The 20,354-nt window shown below is 35.5% G+C and overlaps 1 pseudogene; it reads left to right on the plus strand.

Moving 5' to 3' along the window:
* The first annotated feature begins 2,790 nt into the window (after positions 1 to 2,790).
* LOC112715359 (cycloartenol synthase-like) lies at positions 2,791 to 20,266 on the plus strand (annotated as a pseudogene).
* Positions 20,267 to 20,354: the final 88 nt, after the last annotated feature.

The following is a 20,354-nucleotide window of genomic DNA, read 5'->3' on the forward strand; positions in this document are numbered from 1 at the left end:
CCACCATATTCAATAACAATTCTAATTAAAATTTGCTCAGGTTCAACAACAATTCTAATTTCACTGAAATTGACATTGAACCAGTGAAAGGACAGGGTCAAAGATTCGAAGGGAGCTCACCTGGTTGACTAGTTCCGAGACCATGACGAGACAAGAAGACGACAACGACCACCACCTAAGGGAGCAGATGCTGCTTGATTGGTTCCGTCTACTTCTGCCGCTGTGAACGCAAGGGCACGAGATTGCGACGACGAGATTTAATCTCAGACAAGATGAGACCGAGTGAGTGACGAGGAGAGACCATGAGAGACTAAGAGTGACGACTGAACGAACTGACGAGGTGATGGGAGAGATGAGGGTTGGGAGTTCACCATTCACCATTCAGGTTAGGCATAGGGTTTCATCAACATACAAAAGGGGGATGGGGAGGGGAGAGGAATACCCTGAAACGATGTCATTTTCAAGTTTTCTTTAAAAAAAAAGCACGGCCCGAAATCGGGTTGAATTAACCAGCTAGGTCATCGGTTTTACTAAAAACCATCCAGGTCGAACCAGTTTTTGCTGGGTCCAATACTTGTCTGGTTCGACCGGTGTCTTGGCCTGGCCAGGTGATCGGGTGACCGAGTTTTCGGTCGAACCGGCCGGATCGAGCCGGGTTTAATAACTAACATTCCTTTAATAAATATATTAAAGCCATGGTTTTGAAAACCAGACTAGAACAGCCGGTTCAAACAATTCAACTGTGAACCATCAGCTTAAACAGTTCAGTTTGTCATGCAAAACCGTTAATCCAAAAATCAAATTTAAATAGCTGAACCTGTCAAGAATCTGCCAGTCGAACCAGATTGGGATCCGACCGCTTCTCATGAAACAATGCCATTTCACGTTAAACGTAAACGAAATGGAAGCACGCGTGAAGCCCAGGGTTCTAAAAACCGGTTCAAACTGTTTTGTCGAACCGGTCAAATCGTTAACCGACGAGATTTGCAGTTCAGGTAGAAACTATAATCGCCAAATTTGAAAACAGCTGTTGAACCGCCAAATCGGCCAAGAACTGATCAGTTGAACCGAACCAAAATTTGGCCAATTTTCAAAAATTTTCCCAAATGATGCCGTTTTGTTTCAAACCAAAGAGACCCTAACCAAACTACAGCACCCTCACAACCTCACTCACTCACTCATTCCTCCTTCTAGCCCCTTTCATGAATCAGAAAGCAACCCAACCAACCCAACCAACCCTAGCTTTCAAACTTCAAAGGCTCAAACGACAACCCTAGCCTCCACCACTGTCGTCGTCTTTGTCGAGCAGCTTCGTTGTGGTAGCTGTCATCTTCGTTTCTCCTCTGGTCACTTTCATCTTTGTCTGCCTTGTGGTCGCCATTGTCCTCGTCTGCCCTCTGGTCCCCGTCGTCTTTGTCTGCTCGTCGAAAGTCAGTGCTCAGTGCTCCCATTGTCTCTTTTTTGCGTCGCGACAGCTCCACTGTGCTTGTTCGCGAGGTCGCGGTGAAGCACACTCGTAAAACCATTATCGCCAGTCTCATTCATCGTGCGACCACCATCCATTGCCCCACCATCCTCGTTACCATTTAGCACCCTGTCGCTGCCTTCAATCGCTGTATCTTCTCCTTTGTTGTTCACCAACGACCTCGGTGCCATTGCTTTGCTCCGCCGTGTGACAACAGATCCATAGTGAGTGAGGTCGCATTTTGGTCAATTGAATTTCTTAGATCTAAAATCTCAATGTGCTATTCTATTACTTCTTCTACTGCATCCCTGATTTTTGAATTTTGGCATGAAGTTTTTTAATTGTTGCAAATGGTTCTATTGATGCTGAATTTGTGTTGCTGCTTCATTGTAATTACTAATTTGCTATCATATAATTTTTGTTGTTACTGAGTTTAGATATGAAATTATGGTTGATGATTGTTGAATTATTGGTTGATTCTGGTAAGATTGAACGCTTATCTGGTTGTTAGCTATGATCAATGTTCTAAAAACCGTATCAGACTAGCCGGTCAGATCGGTTCAATTGCAAAATGGGTTGAACCCGTTGGGCCGACCCACTAAATCCGCTAAAAAAGGCGGGTCGGGCTAGGATTTGGAGTTCGCTTAATTAAAAAAATTCGCCAAGCCCGCATCACCAAATTGGCGGATTTTGGCGGGCAAGGCGGACTGGTCCGTCGGCCGAAGATTTTTATTATTATTTTTATTAAATAAAAGAGTGATTACTATTATAAAACTAATAATTATAGAATTTTCAAACACTTTTCTTTTTTGTTTTTGTTTTTATTTTTCATTTAGTTATTAACTTTATTTATTTTATTTTATAATTTCGTATATTTGTTCAAATTATGTGACTTATTTTTTAAAATAAAGATGGTTCTATTGACAAATATTATTTTGAACAATTTTATTGAAGTTAAAAATTAAAAAAAAGATATTTAAATTTTTTTTTATTATAATTTGACTATTTTTTATTTGTACTTGATTTTTTAATTATTATTTTTGGTTAATTTTAATGAATTTTATTTTTTTAAAAAAAAGTCAAGCGGGCTAACTCGCCGACCCGCCATAAAGCGAGACGGGCTAGCATTTTGAACCCATTTTAATTAGCGGGTCGGGTCGGGCCGTCCCGTTTATGGGGCAGGACTAGGCGGGGCGGGGCGGGGCGGCACCGGCTCGCTTTGCCACCCCTTTATACATCATTTAGAAAGGCCGGGAACCGGCCGGTCGGACCGAACCGAAACCTGCCCGGTTCACACAAAAACGGAAGCTCCTCCGTTTCTCTCTCCCTTTCCGCCTTTCTTTCTTTCATTCGGAAAGAAATCACACAACCCCAGCCAAAAAAACCCTAGCATTGTAAGCCTACACCACCGCCGCAAGGAGTGGCATACTGCCGCGTCCGTCGCTCGCAAAGTTCGCCATCCGTTCGTCTATCTAGCTTCCCCTGTTTGCTGTCCCCAATCGCGGCTGCTTCCTCGAGCTCGGTGTCCGTCGTCTTTGTCTGCTCAGCAGCGCTTCCGTCGCCGTTTGTTTGCCGTTCACGTTCGCGTCTTCGTTCAGCTGTCGTCTTTGTTCGCGTTCTTCGCCGTTCACGTTCGCTCGGCGTTTACTGTTCGCGTTCACTCGCCGTTCACCGTTCGATTTCGCATTCGTGTTCGTCTGGAAGCCACGTTGCTGTGCTTCAAACTCTGCGATCAACGCGCTCCACCTAGCCGTCGAACTGCTCTCTTTTGTCGCCGCCGTGAGTTCCCTAAACCCACCAACAGACAATACACTCACACAACACCAATACTCTGCTTCAAACTCTGCAACTTCTGATTTCTATTACAATAAGTAACTATTTGATTTGGTAGTGGTTTGGATTATTTCATAGACTGAATTAAAGTTACAATAGTTATGTTCTCTTCTCAGAAGCTTTGAATTCTCTTATTTCATCTTAATTTTACCGCACTCAACATGCTTGATGAAATGCTTTAACCATATTTCTGTTTGGTTTTATAATTTCTAGCTTTCAGAAACTTAGTAAGTTGATTGCATGTGAAATTAGAATAACTGGATCTTAGTAATTAGGAAATTTTAGCTGCACAAACAGCATCTTTGCAGAAAACATATTAGCATGATGATTCCACTTGCATTAGTGTTCTTCTGGTAAATTTTAACTGTTATTGTGAATTTGTTAATTTGCTAATTGTTCTTGTGTTGTTGTTCTGTTGTTCGAATGTTACTTTTAATTTTTTGTTTTTGTTGTGATATTCTGTTCTTGATTTAAGCTGTGATTGAAGGTTCTTTGGTTTAAGTATTCTTCACTTTCGTGTAAGCTTACCTTTTAATTCTTTGAGCATACACGGATCAAATCATTGTTTTCAGCAATGGTGATTTTTAGAATTTTTTTTTTGGGTTGCTTTGTTTTAAATGTTCCTGTTGTTGTTGTGTTTTTGCTGTGATTTAAATGTTCTGTTGGTTCTTTTTTTTTTTTTTTTTTTTCGAATGCCCAGTCAGTACTTAGTTGGTTGGTTTTGCTCACTGATTGTATTTGATGATAAATTTTAAATTGATAACTCTATTACTGCTTTACTGTCTGTTTCTCTAGTTAAATTTTATTAAAGTTTCTTGAATTTGCACTGCCTATGTTACTGATTCACTGTTCCTTAATTGCTTTTTTTGTTGTTAATCATTGTGATGAGCTTTGTTAAAATTGGGTTGAAAACTGCTAATCTTTCTTCATTTTTCACTGTTCTAACTTCTGTTCTTATTAAAAAATTTGCAATTGGTGATCATTTGATTTATTATATGCTTCATGTTTTCATTGTTCTGTTCTTATGAAGAAAAATTTGCAATTAGTGATTGTATGATTCATGTTTTGATTGTTTTGTTATATAAACAAAATTCTGTTTTCATTGTTTGGTTGCACTGTCCCTGTTCTTGATCTCCGCCGACTTGCTACGCCTCCTCCGTGTTGGATTCTTTTTATTTCAGGCTCTGTTGTGTGTTTGTTTCAGGCTCTGTTATGTGTTTATTGTGCAACTCTATCATTTTTTGTTTTACTTTTTGACTTGGCTACATTAAGACAATATTTTCTATCTTTATCTTTAACTTGTGGATTGTAATTCAATCCAGCTATTTTTAATGGAAGTATAATTATGTTAATTGGGAAATGGATCCTTTCAATTTTTTTTAACACTTGAGGGAGTAAAAGTGATCTCTCACCATTAATTTTATAAGTGGGACCAAGAATAAATATGAGAGAGAGAGCAATGAAGGGCTAAAGATCACACTTTACACTCAATTTTTTCTACAATTGAGAGGATCCACTCCCTGTTAATTGTCAACAAATTTGCAGCAAGATATTGCATATTTTGATGATTAATTACATTTAGTTGGTGATATTTTATGTAGGGTTTTAAATTTGAAAGATATTTAGGATGTTTATTTATAATTTATTTATTATTTTATTATGGAACGGTTTTTCTGGTTGAACTACAGTTAGACTGGTTGGACCAGTAAATCAGTGAAGCAGTGACTAAAGCGGTTTGATGACCAGTTTGGTTTTCAGAACCTTGGCTATGATTGAATCATCTTAGAGCTTTCCCTCCCATAACTTGAATCATTGAATGATTAGCTATGCTCCAGTGCTGTTCTGTACTCTATATTCTGTATTCTTGGTAGGGGTGTGCAAAAAAATCCAGATTTTGGATTTTAAACTAAATCCAAATCAAACCATTAAAAAAATTCAGTTTTAAATAGAAAAATCCAAACTAAATTGGATTGATTTTATAGTTTGGTTTTTTAATCCAAACCATTTAAACAGTTTTAAATCTGGATCCAGATCCAAATTTAAGAAAACCCTAAATCTGATTCGGTGAACCACTGAACCAGTTCACAGTTCACACCTCGCACTAATCCAGTCCTCTTCTCCTTCAGTTCTTCTCCTTCAACCGTGTAGTCTCCGCCGCAGCCGGCACCGGAGCAGGCAACTGGCACCGGCACCGTGTTGTCTCCTTCAACCGTTCAACGGCCTCACCTCTTTTTCTCTTCTTCTGCCTTTGGTTTTCTCCTTTCTCGTTTGCCGTCGTCATCCTTTGGTTTCACTGTCGCCGACTCGCCGTCACAGGTGCGGGCTTCCGGTTCTTTTGCTTTCCATTCGCCTCTGCTCGTGCTTCTAGCCTCTGGGTCACAGGGTTAGTACCATTTGCCTCTGCTCTTGCTTCTTTCGTATTTAATTTTTTTAATCAGTTGATAATTGCTTTACAATTAGTTGATAATTACTTAATAAGTTGATTGGTGCTGGTAAATAATCTCATACATATTTGATTGATTGATTGATTCTCACGGGAAAGAAACTGATGTAAAAGAAGCCAGCTGGCGATAGTTAATCTTTGATGATACGTAACTCTCCAACAAAATGAGCTTCAATTCACGCATTCACTATTAATATGAACTTGATTTGTGAAACTAGAATGCACATTGATTTCTGCCTCTTGATGAATTCTATGAATCTAGAATGCAATGCACTTTGAAATTTCCCCTGTAACTGTGTGGTATTTGAGATTGAAATTGCCCAAATGCAAAAAGGTTTTTGGAGATTTGCATTGGCTTTTGTTTCTGTTCTGCTGTTAGTAGTATTGCTGTTTCTAGTTTTTTACTTTGAATTATTTCTGTTCTACTGTTAATAGAATTGGCTGCTATTTCTAGTTTATTTCATAGCAATTAGCACCAATTTTTAGTATGTGAGGTACATAAGGCTGTTTTGGTAGGGTAGTTTATGATATTTTGTGGTAAAATGAGTATGGTGGGTTAAGATTTTAGGATTCGGTTAGAAAGGTGATGGTTCTATATAAGTGTCATTTATGGTTTGTAGGGGATCTTGGGTTTGATATAGGTTAAATACATGTTTTTAAGGTTGTTGAGGTTGTGTTTTGCCAGTGAGGGAGTACTAACATTGTGACCATCTTCTCTTGGAGACCCATCTTTGACTTGCAACATTCCCCTTCAAATGTAATCATCAAGCAATCATATCTCACAATAAAGATCTCAACTTCTTTTCTTAATTAATTTATTTGGGTACCCACCTTTTTTGGCTTTTTCCTTTTTAATTTAATTTTTTTCAACCCCAGATTTATTTGCATTGCTGAGACCCTTTTATGTCCTTGGGAGTGTTTCATAGTTCACAAATTTTTGGCTTTGCACTTAACAAAATGACAAAGGTGTTGGGGTCATAGTCATACATTAACTTTGTTTTATTAACTTTGTTTCTCCGAAATAAGTGATGCCTTGTTTGTGTTCCTTGGCTTTGGATCTTTGTTAGTTTGTTCATTTGACTGAATTCGGATTACATTTGAGTCTACCAAGTACTAATATTAAGCTGCAACTATTTTTAAGCATTACTTTTCTTGCGTTTTTTCCCTTCTTTTTTCGGTTATGTTTTTCATTTGTAATCTTATTTTCTATTTTTTGCAAGGTTCTGAAAACCGGTTCGAACTGGCCGGTCGAACCGGTCGAACCGCTGACAAATGCGGTTCAAACAGAACCTATAACCGGAAGATTGGAAAACCGGAGTTGGAACGTTGAACCGGCCGGGAACCAGTCGGTCGAACCAAACCGTGACCCGGCCGGTTTTTGAATTTTTCCAAAAAACGGCAACGTTTACTTCGTGCAACGCTAACACCTTAAGTTCCCTAACCGTTACCCCTCCAGACTCCAGAGTCTTCCTTCTACTCTCACAACGCGAAGCTGCACTCCCTTGAGCTTCTTCAGTCCTCCGTCGTCTCAACGTCATCGAAGCCACCGGCGCAAATTCCGTCCATCCACCGTCGCCATTGCAACTTCGAGCTTCGAAGCCACCATCATGACTTCCTTCCCCTCTCATCTTCGATCTTCAAACGTTGAAAAGAGGCAGCCCTAAGCCTCCGTATCCTCGCCCTTCTTCAATCTGTCCAGCCACCGCAGGGGAGGAGAGAGCCTCTGCTGCGCGCTGCCGTGCCTCCATCGCTGCCAATCCATCACCGCCGCTGCTAGGGTTTGTTGGAGCTGCGCAAAGCCATCGTTGTTGCTGTCACGTGAGGAAGGAAGCGAGAGAGACCGAAGCTGTGAGAGAGAAGTCACCCGGCCGAAAGCCGCTGCTGAAGACCCCATGATAAAAGCGGTTCTGCTTGAATCTTTGAAAGTTGTTCTGATTTCTCCACTATTGTTGATCTGCTACTTTCTTTGCAATTGTCTCTACGCGTACTTGATTTTCTGGATTTAGAGTTATTTTTTGATTGAATTTCTGGATATGAATTTTTTGCAATTTCTGTTGATTCTTGTTGTTGTGGTTGAAATTCACAATTGAAATCTGATTCTTCTTCTTCGTCAATTTCATATCTGGACTCGATGATTTGTGAACTGATCTTGTGAAATTGAATTTGTGATCTGTTGGATTTGTTGTTAAATTGCTTGTTGAATCTGAATTTGCATCAAGTTCAGCCTCTTTTTTCTTGAATTTCTGTTGATGCTGCTGTGATTTCTTGTTCTGTTGATAGCTGAGATTTGGTTGCTTCTTGTTCGATTTGTGGTGGTTGCTGTTGTTGCCTTAGTCTAGCTTTAATCTCTTCCCACTCAATTTTTCATTCCAGTAAATTTCTGACAAGATTGGACGCATATCCGTTGCTAGCGATGATAGAACACAATTTCAAATGTTTCCAAATTGGCAAATGGATTGAGCGCCTTCCATAACTGAAACCATCTCTTGAATGTCTCTTATTTATACTTTAAAAAGACTGAGCAACTCTAATGGGCATAACTAGTACCCTTCCTAATATTAAATCGTAACATTTAGTGGCCACTGTTTATGAATATCAAAAGTATGCAAAATCAGCAGAGGATGCTATTGCTGATGTTCTCAGAGCAGGTGTTTATACGGGTTTTTCAGTTTAATTACGGTCGAACCGGTTGAACCTATGAACCAGTAAACCAGTAATTAAAACGGTTCGATTGTCGGTTCGGTTTTTAGAACCTTGATTTTTTGTGATGCAAAGTGCCTCATATAGAAGACTATGTTTGAGTGATGTACCTTGCTTTATATGCAGATATATTTTCCTCCAAGGTTGTGGTTGTTTGATGATTTTGTTAGCATCTTTTGATATTTTGGGGTGGTTGTTTTAGGGAGATTTTTCAGTGGTATTCTTTTGATGTTTTGAGAATGATTAAATGTTACATAAATTAGCTATTGTCATTAGATTTATAAAGAACCAAATCCTAGTTGTAATGAACCTATATAGTTTAAAAAGATTAGTATTAATTTTACTTTTAAAAAAATTATGGTTTGAAAATTAGATTTCTAAAAACTGGTTTTAAAACTGGGTTTTTTGTTAAAAAGTCTGGTTTTGGAAATTGGATTTCTAAAAACTGGTTTTAAAACTGGATTTTCTAAAAAAAATTGGATTTTAAATTTGGATATTTAAAAACCGGATTTAAAACCAGTTTATATATAAAACGGGATTTAAATATTAAAACCGGTTTAGAACTGGTTTTTCTTTTTAATCCGGTTCCAGTTTGGTTTCATGAACCACAAAACTGTTAATTTAATCATTGAATGATTAGTTTACTGTTTGGATTTTTTTTGGTTAATTTATGGAAAAAAATTGTTAATCTTTGTTAAAATTGTGATAAAATTTTGCTAAAATTGTGATCAGCTGAAAATCTTGTTAATCTTTATTAAAATTATGCTGTAAATTTTGCTAAAAGTTTTTCAGGTTTCTATTTGTTCATTATGATCTGTCTTTTGTTATAGCGCAATTTTTGTGAGAACACAACACTATTGATTTGCTCATTTGATTGTTGTTCAATTTTTGTATGAACATACTCTTGTTATTAAACTTAGTACCTACATTGTTTTCAAGACTTTCACACTATATACTATAGTAGTCGTAGTACTTTCACACTCTATATTATAGTAGTAGTAGTAGATGAGAATTGATGGTGAACTACTTACTACTGCCATATGAAAATATATTATATAGGATGTGTCATTATGTAAATTCTTAGCTTGTTGAAAAGTAGGTGTGTTTACTGTTCAAACTAAAGAATAATTTTATGCAATGGTAATGGGAAACCTTAAATTCTGGTGTGTTTAATTCTTGTCTTCAGAATGCTACTGTTTGAATCACACTGCTGCCATGATCCACTCAAGAAATGAGATATTAAACACAAGTGTGACATATTGTCAATATTTTTTTCGTTATTTGACTTGAGTTTATGTAGTACTTTTAATTTAGATGATATTTTAAAGTTTATATTAGAATATAATTATGTTTTAGTATGTTTATTTATATTTTATTTATTATTTTATTATAAAACGATTTTTTCGGTTGAACCACGGTCGAACCAGTAAACCAATGAATCAATAGCTAAAGTGGCTCGATGATCGGTTCGGTTTTCAGAACCTTGGTGAAGCCACAAGAACCAACCCTTTCTTCAATTCTCCCATTCTCCCCATCTTCTTTCTCCTCTCCAAAGAAACGGAAACCCTAGCCTCACCGCCGCAAGCCACAAGAAGTGAGCCACCGCCGCCGTCCACTGCAGTTAGGGGAACGTGTGAAGTACAGAAGCCTCTCCTCCCAACCCTAAGAGCCCCTTCTCCGGTTTCTATTATCTCCTTCCTTCTTTCTCCCCAAACAAAAACGGAAACCCTAGCCTCATCGTCGCAAGGAGTGAGCCACCCATGCTGTCCATCGCAGTCAGGGCTCCTCTCTTTGTTCTGTCAACATCCTCCAAAGAAGAATCCCTGTTGGCTCTCAGTCTTAGTTTTCCACCGTCGATGTCATCTGCTCGCAGTCGTCCTTCGAAGGTTAGTGCTCACTGCTAGTGCTTGTTCTTTGTTTGCTCCGCCGCGCTTTTGCACCGTCCGTCGTCCTGCTCGTCGCTTGGTCTCTGTCTCCGTGGTGCTTCTGCCCCTCTGCTCAGACCACTCAGAACGAAGGCAATAGCTTCATTTTTTTTTTTAATTTTCGTTCTCTGTTCTTCATTCTTTACTCAGAACATTGTTTTTTTTTTTTGGATTCTGCTAATGCTACTCAGATTGAAATTTGAATTTAGCTGTATTATACTCTGTTTTCTTGTTTTGGATTGAATCATTGAATGATTAGTTGATTTATTTTTCTGGTTAATCTTTGTTAAAATTGTGCTGATTCAGTTGATTTAGTTCATTGTTTAATCTTGTTAATCTTCATTAAAATTGTGCTGCTGTTTTTTGTTTTGTGTTGACTCGATTGTGCTTAGATTGTGACTGTCTTAATGACTTAATTGTGCTTAGATTGGATGATTAATTTATTAGCCATGGCTGTTTTGCTGTGTTACTGTTTTGTGTTTTGTATTTTTATATATAGTGATGTGCTGTTGTTTTGTGTTTTGTGACTTAATTGTGCTTAAATTGAATGATTAATTGATTATTGATTGGGATGATTGTTCTGCTATGTTGCTATTTTGTGTTGTGATTTTTATATAGGATGGTTATTCTGCTATGTTGCTATATTTTAGGATGTTTATACTAGTACTAGGAAATATGAATTATATTCTATAAGCACCCTTTTATTTGGATCTTAAGACTGACCTTTGTGTGTAGCTTCACAAATTATGTTGCATTATGAAAGTCTTAATTCTCAGATTAATTTATTTTTTCTTAGTTTAAGGTGGATATATGAGTTTTTAAGTAGTGATATGGTGAAAAATTTTGTTTTTGATTTACTCTTATTTTTCCATATAAATTATGAGTATCATGTCATTATACAATAATAATTTAATTTTAGTCATAAAAAAGATATACATAATGCCATTAAAGTTTGAATAATATTTTGATGTTTGTATTTTTTAGGGTGTATTTATAATTTTAAAATTTTATTATAAAATGGTTTTTCCGATTAAACCATGGTTGGACCAGTAAACCAGTAAATCAGTGACTAGAACGGTTCGATGATCGATCCGGTTTTTAGAACCTTGATTAAAACTTAATTTTTTTTTCAAAGCATTAGTTAAACCGAATATTTAATACGAGCATTGATGGCATCATAGACTTATAGTGACTCACATTTTCAGTGTATGATATTCATATAATTATTGCATAAGATGTATCAACAACCACCCTCCACCAGAACCAGGTCAGCTTCTAGGGGTGTACATACAAAAACCAAAATGTGGTTAACTGGTTAAAATCCATAACCACATTTTGGTTAACCAATTTAACAAAATTTTAAAAATTATATTCATATTTTTTAAAATAGGTTAACCAAAACCAAATTAAAAAAAATCGGTTTCTAACTGGTTAATCAAAACCAAAACCAAATTCGAAAAATTCTAATTTCAATATTTTAGATTAAAAATTCAATTTAAAAAAAAACTTTTTTTTATGTAAAAACCGTTTTTTTTATAAAAACTGATTTTATGGTTTTTTAGTACAAAAACCAGTTTTTTTTTTCCAAAAACTAGTTATTTTTTTAAAATCGGTTTTTATTTTTATAACTGGTTAAAAATCGGTTTTAAATTTTTTTAACCGGTTAATAACCGGTTTATCATATAAAATCAATTTGGTTAATTAACCAAATCATGTACACCCTTATTAGGTTCTACAACATCCTGTGGCTTCTTAAACCCAATGACATGTACTTACTCTCATTTCTACATACCTTCCTTCACATCCATTTTCATTTACATTTTCACTTTTGCATTTGCATTTGCATTTCATCTCTGTCACTTTCAAACTTCTTTCCGTTCTCGTTTGGTTTAGACCAAAGAGAATGTGGAGGCTCAAGGTTGCCGACGGTGGAAGCCCATGGCTTCGGACACTTAACGATCACATTGGCCGGCAGATTTGGGAGTTCGATCCTAATCTTGGATCGCCGGAAGAGCTCGCTCAGATTGAAGCCTCTCGCAAGATTTTCCGCGAGAATCGCTTTGAACACAAGCATAGCGCTGATCTCCTCATGCGCATTCAGGTAATCTTTTTCTCTGAGGTTAATTTCCATTCAAGTTTTGATAGTTTTTCTTTTTCTTTTTAGTTTAGTTTCTTTCTATTTTTGTTTTTAAAGTCTATCGTTGCGAGTTTGAGTGTGTTTTCCTCATTTTCTGATGTCATTGTTGAAGACAGTAAAGATGAAAGATTAGTGATTATAATAATGATGACGATGCTTGGTAAAACTTTAATAGTGATTATAATGGTGATTATAGTCATAATTATAATGGTACTGTGCATTTTTGTTACATTTTTCTGTTTGACATTGTTTAGGCGGGATTTTATCGGTATCTTAATTTAATTTGTAAGTTGAGTTGTTTTGGTATGAAACTGTGCATCTTTGTTCGTTTTGGAGGTTCCATGTCAAATTTGGCACTGCTGGTCACTGGCCATTTATTAAATTTTATTTTTATTTTAAATGTAGTGATGTGTTGAGTGATGTATTTTTATGCTTTTTCGATGAATACACTGCTAGTGACTTTGCATTTCTTGTTTTATGTATCACTCAATTCTTTTGGAATGATCATATTGAAGTAAATTTGTTTTATTTACTTACAATTTATACTATAAAAATTTCTTTTTATTTTTTTATTCTTTTTTATTTTTAAATAAAGTATCAAAAGTTACAAGAGCATTTGATTTGATTAGTGGTGCCTATTTAAAAAATTTTAAGGATTAGAGTTATCAATGATTCATACTTTATGTAGAGGAGAAGTGACAGCATATGTTAAGTTTGAACAGGTGGGTTTAGGGCAGTAAGATCATGAGTTGTTTTCTGCTACATTTGCGGAACTAATTGTTGTGCAGTTGTTTTCTTAGCTTTGTCTACAAAGTTGGTTGCTATTGGCATAATAATCCCCTCGTATAGAAATTCTGCTTTTAGTTATGGTTTTATTTGCTGTTAATCAATCAGACACTGAACTAGTTCATTAATTTCTTAGAAAATTGCGGCAATTATTATTATACTGTGTACTTGTTTGATTCTTGTTCCTTCTTCGAACTTGGAAATCAATTCGGAAGTGTTTTTTAAATTTTTAAAATGAGGACATTTTAGAAAATCATTTTATCATATTGTTATACTGGGAGGTTGTATATTATATTTTGTGCTTTGTTATGGTACCAAAGCTATAAGTTTCTGATATCAGAAATTCAATCCTTTTAAGTTCAATGATGTTTCTTAAAAAAATTGCAGTTTGCAAAAGAGAACCCAATTAGTGAAGTCTTACCCAAAGTTAGAGTAAAAGATATTGAAGATGTTACTGAAGAGATTGTGACAAGAACATTAAAAAGGGCCATTACTTTCTATTCAACCCTCCAGAGTGACGATGGACATTGGCCTGGAGATTATGGAGGTCCCATGTTTCTTATGCCTGGCTTGGTAAGTTTTATTTTGAACACTTGATCTTTTTTTCTTTGTGAAAATTTTTCTCTGTTAATTGTTATATTCCACATATTCTGACCTTGAAAACGCATCTTTTTTGACAATATTGAAACTTTAGCTTTCAAAATTGTGTTTGAAATTGTCTTCACCTCCAAATGATAACTGTGGAACTCAAATAATGTTTAGGTTAATTGTTATATTATGCATATTCTGGTCTTGAAATACATTGTTTTTGACAATATTGCAACCCTTGCCTTCAAAATTATGTTTGACATTGTCTTTCCTCTGATATGATAACTGTGGATATCTAATACTATTTGGGATATCCAATCAAACAGATAATTGCACTTTCTGTCACTAGGGGACTGAATGCAGTGTTAACAGAAGAACATAAAAAGGAAATATGCCGATATCTCTATAATCAACAGGTAAGAGCTTTGTCCCATCCTTCCCCCTAATCTTTGGGCTTGTCCTAGAAATTATTCTCATTAGTGAACTCTATCTACAGAACAAGGATGGTGGATGGGGTTTGCATATTGAAGGTCCAAGCACCATGTTTGGCTCTGTCTTAAATTATGTTGTTCTGAGATTGCTTGGTGAGGGACCTAATGATGGAGGAGGGGATATGGAGAAAGCACGTAACTGGATTCAATCACATGGTGGTGCTACTTACATAACATCATGGGGGAAAATGTGGCTTTCAGTTAAAATCTTAGCCTATCTTTGAGTCTATTTTTTATTTTAAATTTTCATCATATGAATATTAAGATATTTTTAATGATTTTACTAATGTATATGGTATATTTGTTTATTTTCTACTTTCTGATTATAGGTGCTCGGGGCACATGAATGGTCAGGAAATAATCCCATGCCCCCTGAGATATGGCTACTTCCATACTTGCTCCCATTTCATCCAGGTTATTGTGTTTTATTCTAATTTATCAATCAATCTTCTCAGAGAGAATACATGAACTAATAGATGTGTAAAAATATTCAGTTTAGGAACAACTATCCACTTAAGTGGTTATCGATGTTAATGAGCTGTTACATAAATGATAGATTGTTTCCAAGAGTTCATTTTTCTTTCATGCTTCATAGTTGAGTGTTTCATGATAGGATGTTTACAAATGGATAAAGTTTTTTTTATATGATTAGCTTTTGTATATTAGTTGGACTTCTTACTCCAGGAATAGAGCAAATTGCACTATGATAGTGAGAACTCCTTTCAACCTAACATGAAACCTGATCTTGTTGCTGGAGAGATACATATATTATTTTAGGTTGAACAATATGACTTAAAGTTTTACAAAAGACTTTTGATGTAAAGTTTGTACTGGAATTTATTTGTTCAATCTAGGAACCTTTGTGTCGTGATTAAGTACTGTATATCATCGTTACTGGATAAAAGGCTGGCATTGTTGTATGTGTTCATGAGTTCATCCAGCGTATGCAGTTCTTATTCCTTAAGAATGACTTCTATTGTTGATTACTTGTACAAAGAATCATTTTAAAATTAGTTGTCTATGTTTATTGTAATTTGTTTTTGGGTGAATTATCTTAAACACTGTTTAATGTTATATGTATTTTTCATTTTGAGTTATATTTTTTGTACTGTACAGGAAGGATGTGGTGTCATTGCCGGATGGTCTATTTGCCCATGTCCTACTTATATGGCAAGAGGTTTGTTGGTCCAATCACACCAACAGTGTTATCTTTGAGAAAAGAGCTCTATAACACACCATATCATGATATAGATTGGGATAAAGCTCGCAATTTATGTGCTAAGGTTAGTGATGCTTGTAAGTTTTAAAAACATTTTGAGCCTCCACACTTGAAATTTTCTCTTGTAAACAATTGCATGGAAATAGAATCTGCTCTTTGTTCTTCGTATTGGCTTCTTTTTCTCGTCAAAATCATATGTTAACTATACTGTTGAATTGATACCAGAACTTATATCCATGCAAAACCGGTTACTATTGTTTATGCTCACATAATACCAATCTACAAACTACAATGACAACCATCTTGTCACTATTATTAGTGGTTACTTTGTTTTCCACCCCGTTATCAACCAATTAATTACTAGGATACTTCTTATTGCTTATTATTGTCCTTAGAATAATGCCATTGTAAACTATCATTATAACATGTTATTTTCATTTTAAAGCATTGATTCTTCCAAAAGCTTCAACTGATAGGTGATAATGCAATAATGGTTTTTATATAGTTAATGTCCTCTGTTGTTTGAATTTTGAAATTCCCTTGGCTTGAAGCTTGAGCAATGCAAGGCTCATTCCTTTTGTAATGAAATTAAACTTTGCGTGGAAGAATGTAGGTAGGAAGTGTCAGACTATTGGGAACTTCGTCATCAGCATTTGATTTCTCTTAAATTGTTAACTACCAATTTAATTGTGCTAAAGATAACGTTACAAGAGGATTGTGTTTGTTTTCATGCAGGAAGACTTGTACTATCCTCATCCATTCATTCAGGATGTTCTTTGGGCCACTCTACACAAGGTCGTTGAGCCCATTATGATGCACTGGCCTGGAAACAAGTTGAGAGAAAGGGCTCTAGCGACTGTAATGAAACATATACACTATGAAGATGAGAATACTCGGTATATTTGCATAGGTCCTGTAAACAAGGTAATTCTTGAGAGGGGACAGGAGTCACAAGGTTTCCCTTCAACTATTCATTGTTTCTTAACTTCCCACCCTTTGCATTGGGGTATTAGAAATCTCCTTCTGTTCGTCTTTGGATAACTTGCTTTTCTAATGACCAAAATAATTGTTAGGCTTTGGTTACATATTGATTTACTTTTACTGTGTTATTTTCATTTAGTGTTAAACTGTTGATTGTATTTTTTGTGGATGCTTGAGCACCCTTTTATTGTTCCCGTTATATATATATTTCCAGCTAACTGGGGACTTGATTAGCAAAAATACTGACAATTTTTATTCATTTACTTTTGGGGATAAAATTGAAATACTAATTATCTTGTTAATGTTATTTTGCACGATTTTCAATCAGGTGTTGAATATGCTCTGCTGTTGGATAGAAGATCCAAATTCAGAGGCCTTCAAGTTGCATCTTCCAAGGCTTAATGATTATTTGTGGATTGCTGAAGATGGCATGAAAATGCAGGTCCACATATTAGTCAACTTATTCTCTTATCAGAGTGATCAGAAGATTTTTTTGATATAATTGGACATATTCACAGATGATTAGGAATGATATGGGCTTAAAATTGATATTTATATAGTGCAAAATAATATGTGAAACTATTGTTGCAGCATTATTGGGTTTTTCTTAAGGTCATATAATAGTGTTTGTTCAAGCTTATATCACAAAATTTACTTGTAACCAATTTTTGTTGCAGGGATACAATGGAAGTCAACTATGGGATGCTGCATTTGCTGTCCAAGCAATTATTTCATCTAACCTCATTGAAGAATATGGCCAAACTATTAAAAAAGCTCATTCGTTTATTAAGAAATCACAGGTAACTATTACACTTTTATTACTATTGTTGCATCGGTCCACCCTTGTTGATCAACATTTCTCTTCTTTTTCTTGTAAAAGGTTTTAGAAGATTGTCCAGGTGATCTTAATTATTGGTACCGTCACATTTCCAAAGGTGCTTGGCCTTTTTCAACTAGAGATCATGGATGGCCAATATCTGACTGCACATCTGAAGGACTAAAAGTAATTATTGATTGAAAAAAGTAGAAGAAATTGTACTTGTTTAATTTATTCTGCCACTTTGATAAATATGCTACTTTTTAGGCTGCTCTATTACTCCAAAATTTCACCAAACATTGCTGGTGAGCCAATCGAAGCAGAGAGGCTATATGATGCTGTTAATGTCGTGCTCTCATTGCAGGTAATAGACTCGTCATGGCTGAAGCTAGATTATCTGAGTAGTTTGAGCAAATAAATCATTGATAGATTGGTGGAAGAAGATTTTCATTTTATCTTTTTCTTTCTTGTAAAGATACCATGTCCTCTCTCTATTTAACCTTTTCTTTCTCGTTAATTTGTTCATTTTTTCTATTAATTTTCATTTTAATCATATGAACAAATGGCTTCTTTAATATTTGTTGAATCTCTTTGAAGAATCAACGCTATTATCGAGAGATGTATTTATTCATTTATGAATTTTCCCAACTCTTCAGAATAACGATGGCGGCTTTGCAACATATGAACTCACACGATCATATAGATGGTTGGAGGTAACTTTCTTTTATGAATAATTAGAAATTAGCCTACTTGAATTACACCATGTGAATAATAAAGTATGAAAATCTGATACAATGTAGTCAATGCTCCCTCTGCCATCTTCCCCCAAAACTTATTTCTCAATTCGTCAAGCACGTGAATTTGAAGTTATACCACAAAAGCTACAACTTTGAAATTATTGTTTGTGAACAAAATTTTTTGGCCTTTCCTCTAGATTTTGGAATTACAGATGACGAGTTGATCCTGAAAATTTAGGAAGTTGATTTTGGATTAAGATTAGATACACACTTAGATGAATGCTTTCTCTTTTGTCAGATAATAAATCCAGCGGAAACTTTTGGCGATATAGTTATTGATTATTGGTAAGCTGTCAAATACTTGTTCAGTATAAGTTTTTGCATTCCTCTTCCTATCCCTTAACCCATCATTTGAATCTTTTAATATTTTTATTTGCTATGTGCTATAGTTATGTGGAATGTACATCAGCCTCTCTGCAAGCATTGGCATCATTTCGGAAATTATATCCCATGCATCGCTCAGAAGAAATAAGTCGCTGTATTAAAAAAGCCGCTGCATATATTGAAAGCGTTCAAGCTTTGGATGGTTCATGGTTTGCTACTTCCTTTTTGGAAACCACTATTTTCAAGTTTTTCCTATTGATTTAATAGTTGATTTATGCATGTAGTTTTGCTCTCTTGCTTTTAGCATGAATGGAACTTTGTTAGTTTAGTAGACCTCTAAACCACTCAAATTTGCTTAACAGGTATGGTTCATGGGGAGTTTGCTTCACCTATGCCACATGGTTTGGGATAAATGGGTTGATTGCTGCTGGAAAGAGTTACAGTGATTCCGCAGCCATCCGTAAAGCTTGTGAATTTCTGCTGTCTAAGCAGCTTTCAAATGGTGGCTGGGGAGAGAGTTATTTGCTTTGTCAAAACAAGGTTAAATTTACTATTTCTAAATGCCAATATCACTTATTTTTCTTCTTAGAAATCCCTAAAACTACTAAGCATTTTCTTGTGGGAGAGTCTTTTCCGAGTAGTGCATGCTGCATGCATAAACACGATAAAGAAGTTGTCGAGATTATAACTTTCTGGGAAGTGTGTAGGAAGGAAAGGAGAGTATAAGACGAAGAATTTGATGAAACTGATACAATTTCGATATAACGTATTGAATTTTGTTTTTACGTAACATTCAGTTAGAATACTCTATTACTTTCAGGAATCCAAAGGATGAGAATTATAATTATGTTTCTCCCAATGTCTGTTTTTCAGGTGTATTCAAATCTTGAAAACAACAGGGCTCATCTTGTAAACACATCGTGGGCCTTGCTGGCTCTCATTGCTGCTGGACAGGTATATACAGCAAAATATTTGCTACTTTTGTGCTGCTGCCATGGTTTTGAACTAATTAGTTTATTATTGCACCAAATCCATTCTTCATTGAGGTAGGATAATTTATCACTTAGACGGTTTTTAAAAAACTTAAAATAGCTTATACATATCCCACTTGTGTAAGTTCATTTTATCTTACATTTGCCTTATCATATAATTTTATATTTCACGTGGAATGTAAATGTATGAACATGTATGAACAGGCCAAAAGAGATTCAAAACCATTGCACCGTGCAGCTGCATATCTGATAAATTCCCAGATGGACAACGGTGACTATCCACAAGAGGTATTGACTTCAAAATCCCATATCTTGCATTCTGTATATTATTTAAATTGTTAAAATACCAAAAGAAATCAACTAAATCAATGTTCCTTTTCTCTCCTGTTAGGAAATCATGGGGGTGTTCAACAGAAATTGCATGATCACTTATGCTGCATACAGAAACATATTCCCTATCTGGGCATTGGGCGAATACCGATGTAATGTGTTGCAGGCTTGTTAATCTTTCTCCATCTGGATGTTGTCTGAATTGTTTCAGTTTTAGATCTTGTTTCCATGATTCTCTTATTGAATCATGACTAAATTAGTTTGGTAGTGAGCTAAACAAAGAGCTGACTTGCGGAATATTGCAATGTTAAATAAATAGAATAAGAATTTCGCTAGGGAGACAATGAGAAATCTTGACAATGTGTACAATGGGTTCTAAATTTGGCCCAATATGAAGAAAAAATAATAAAAAATTTTCAAATTATCTAAACAAAGAAACTCAAACAGTTATTTTAAAAAATTAATCATTCCAACCCTGATTTATTAAAACATTTCACCCAAATATCCTCCTCCTTCTTTCAACCGT

Source organism: Arachis hypogaea, chromosome 10 (genome assembly GCF_003086295.3).
Source record: "Arachis hypogaea cultivar Tifrunner chromosome 10, arahy.Tifrunner.gnm2.J5K5, whole genome shotgun sequence".
In the NCBI taxonomy this organism is placed as follows: Eukaryota; Viridiplantae; Streptophyta; class Magnoliopsida; order Fabales; family Fabaceae; genus Arachis; species Arachis hypogaea.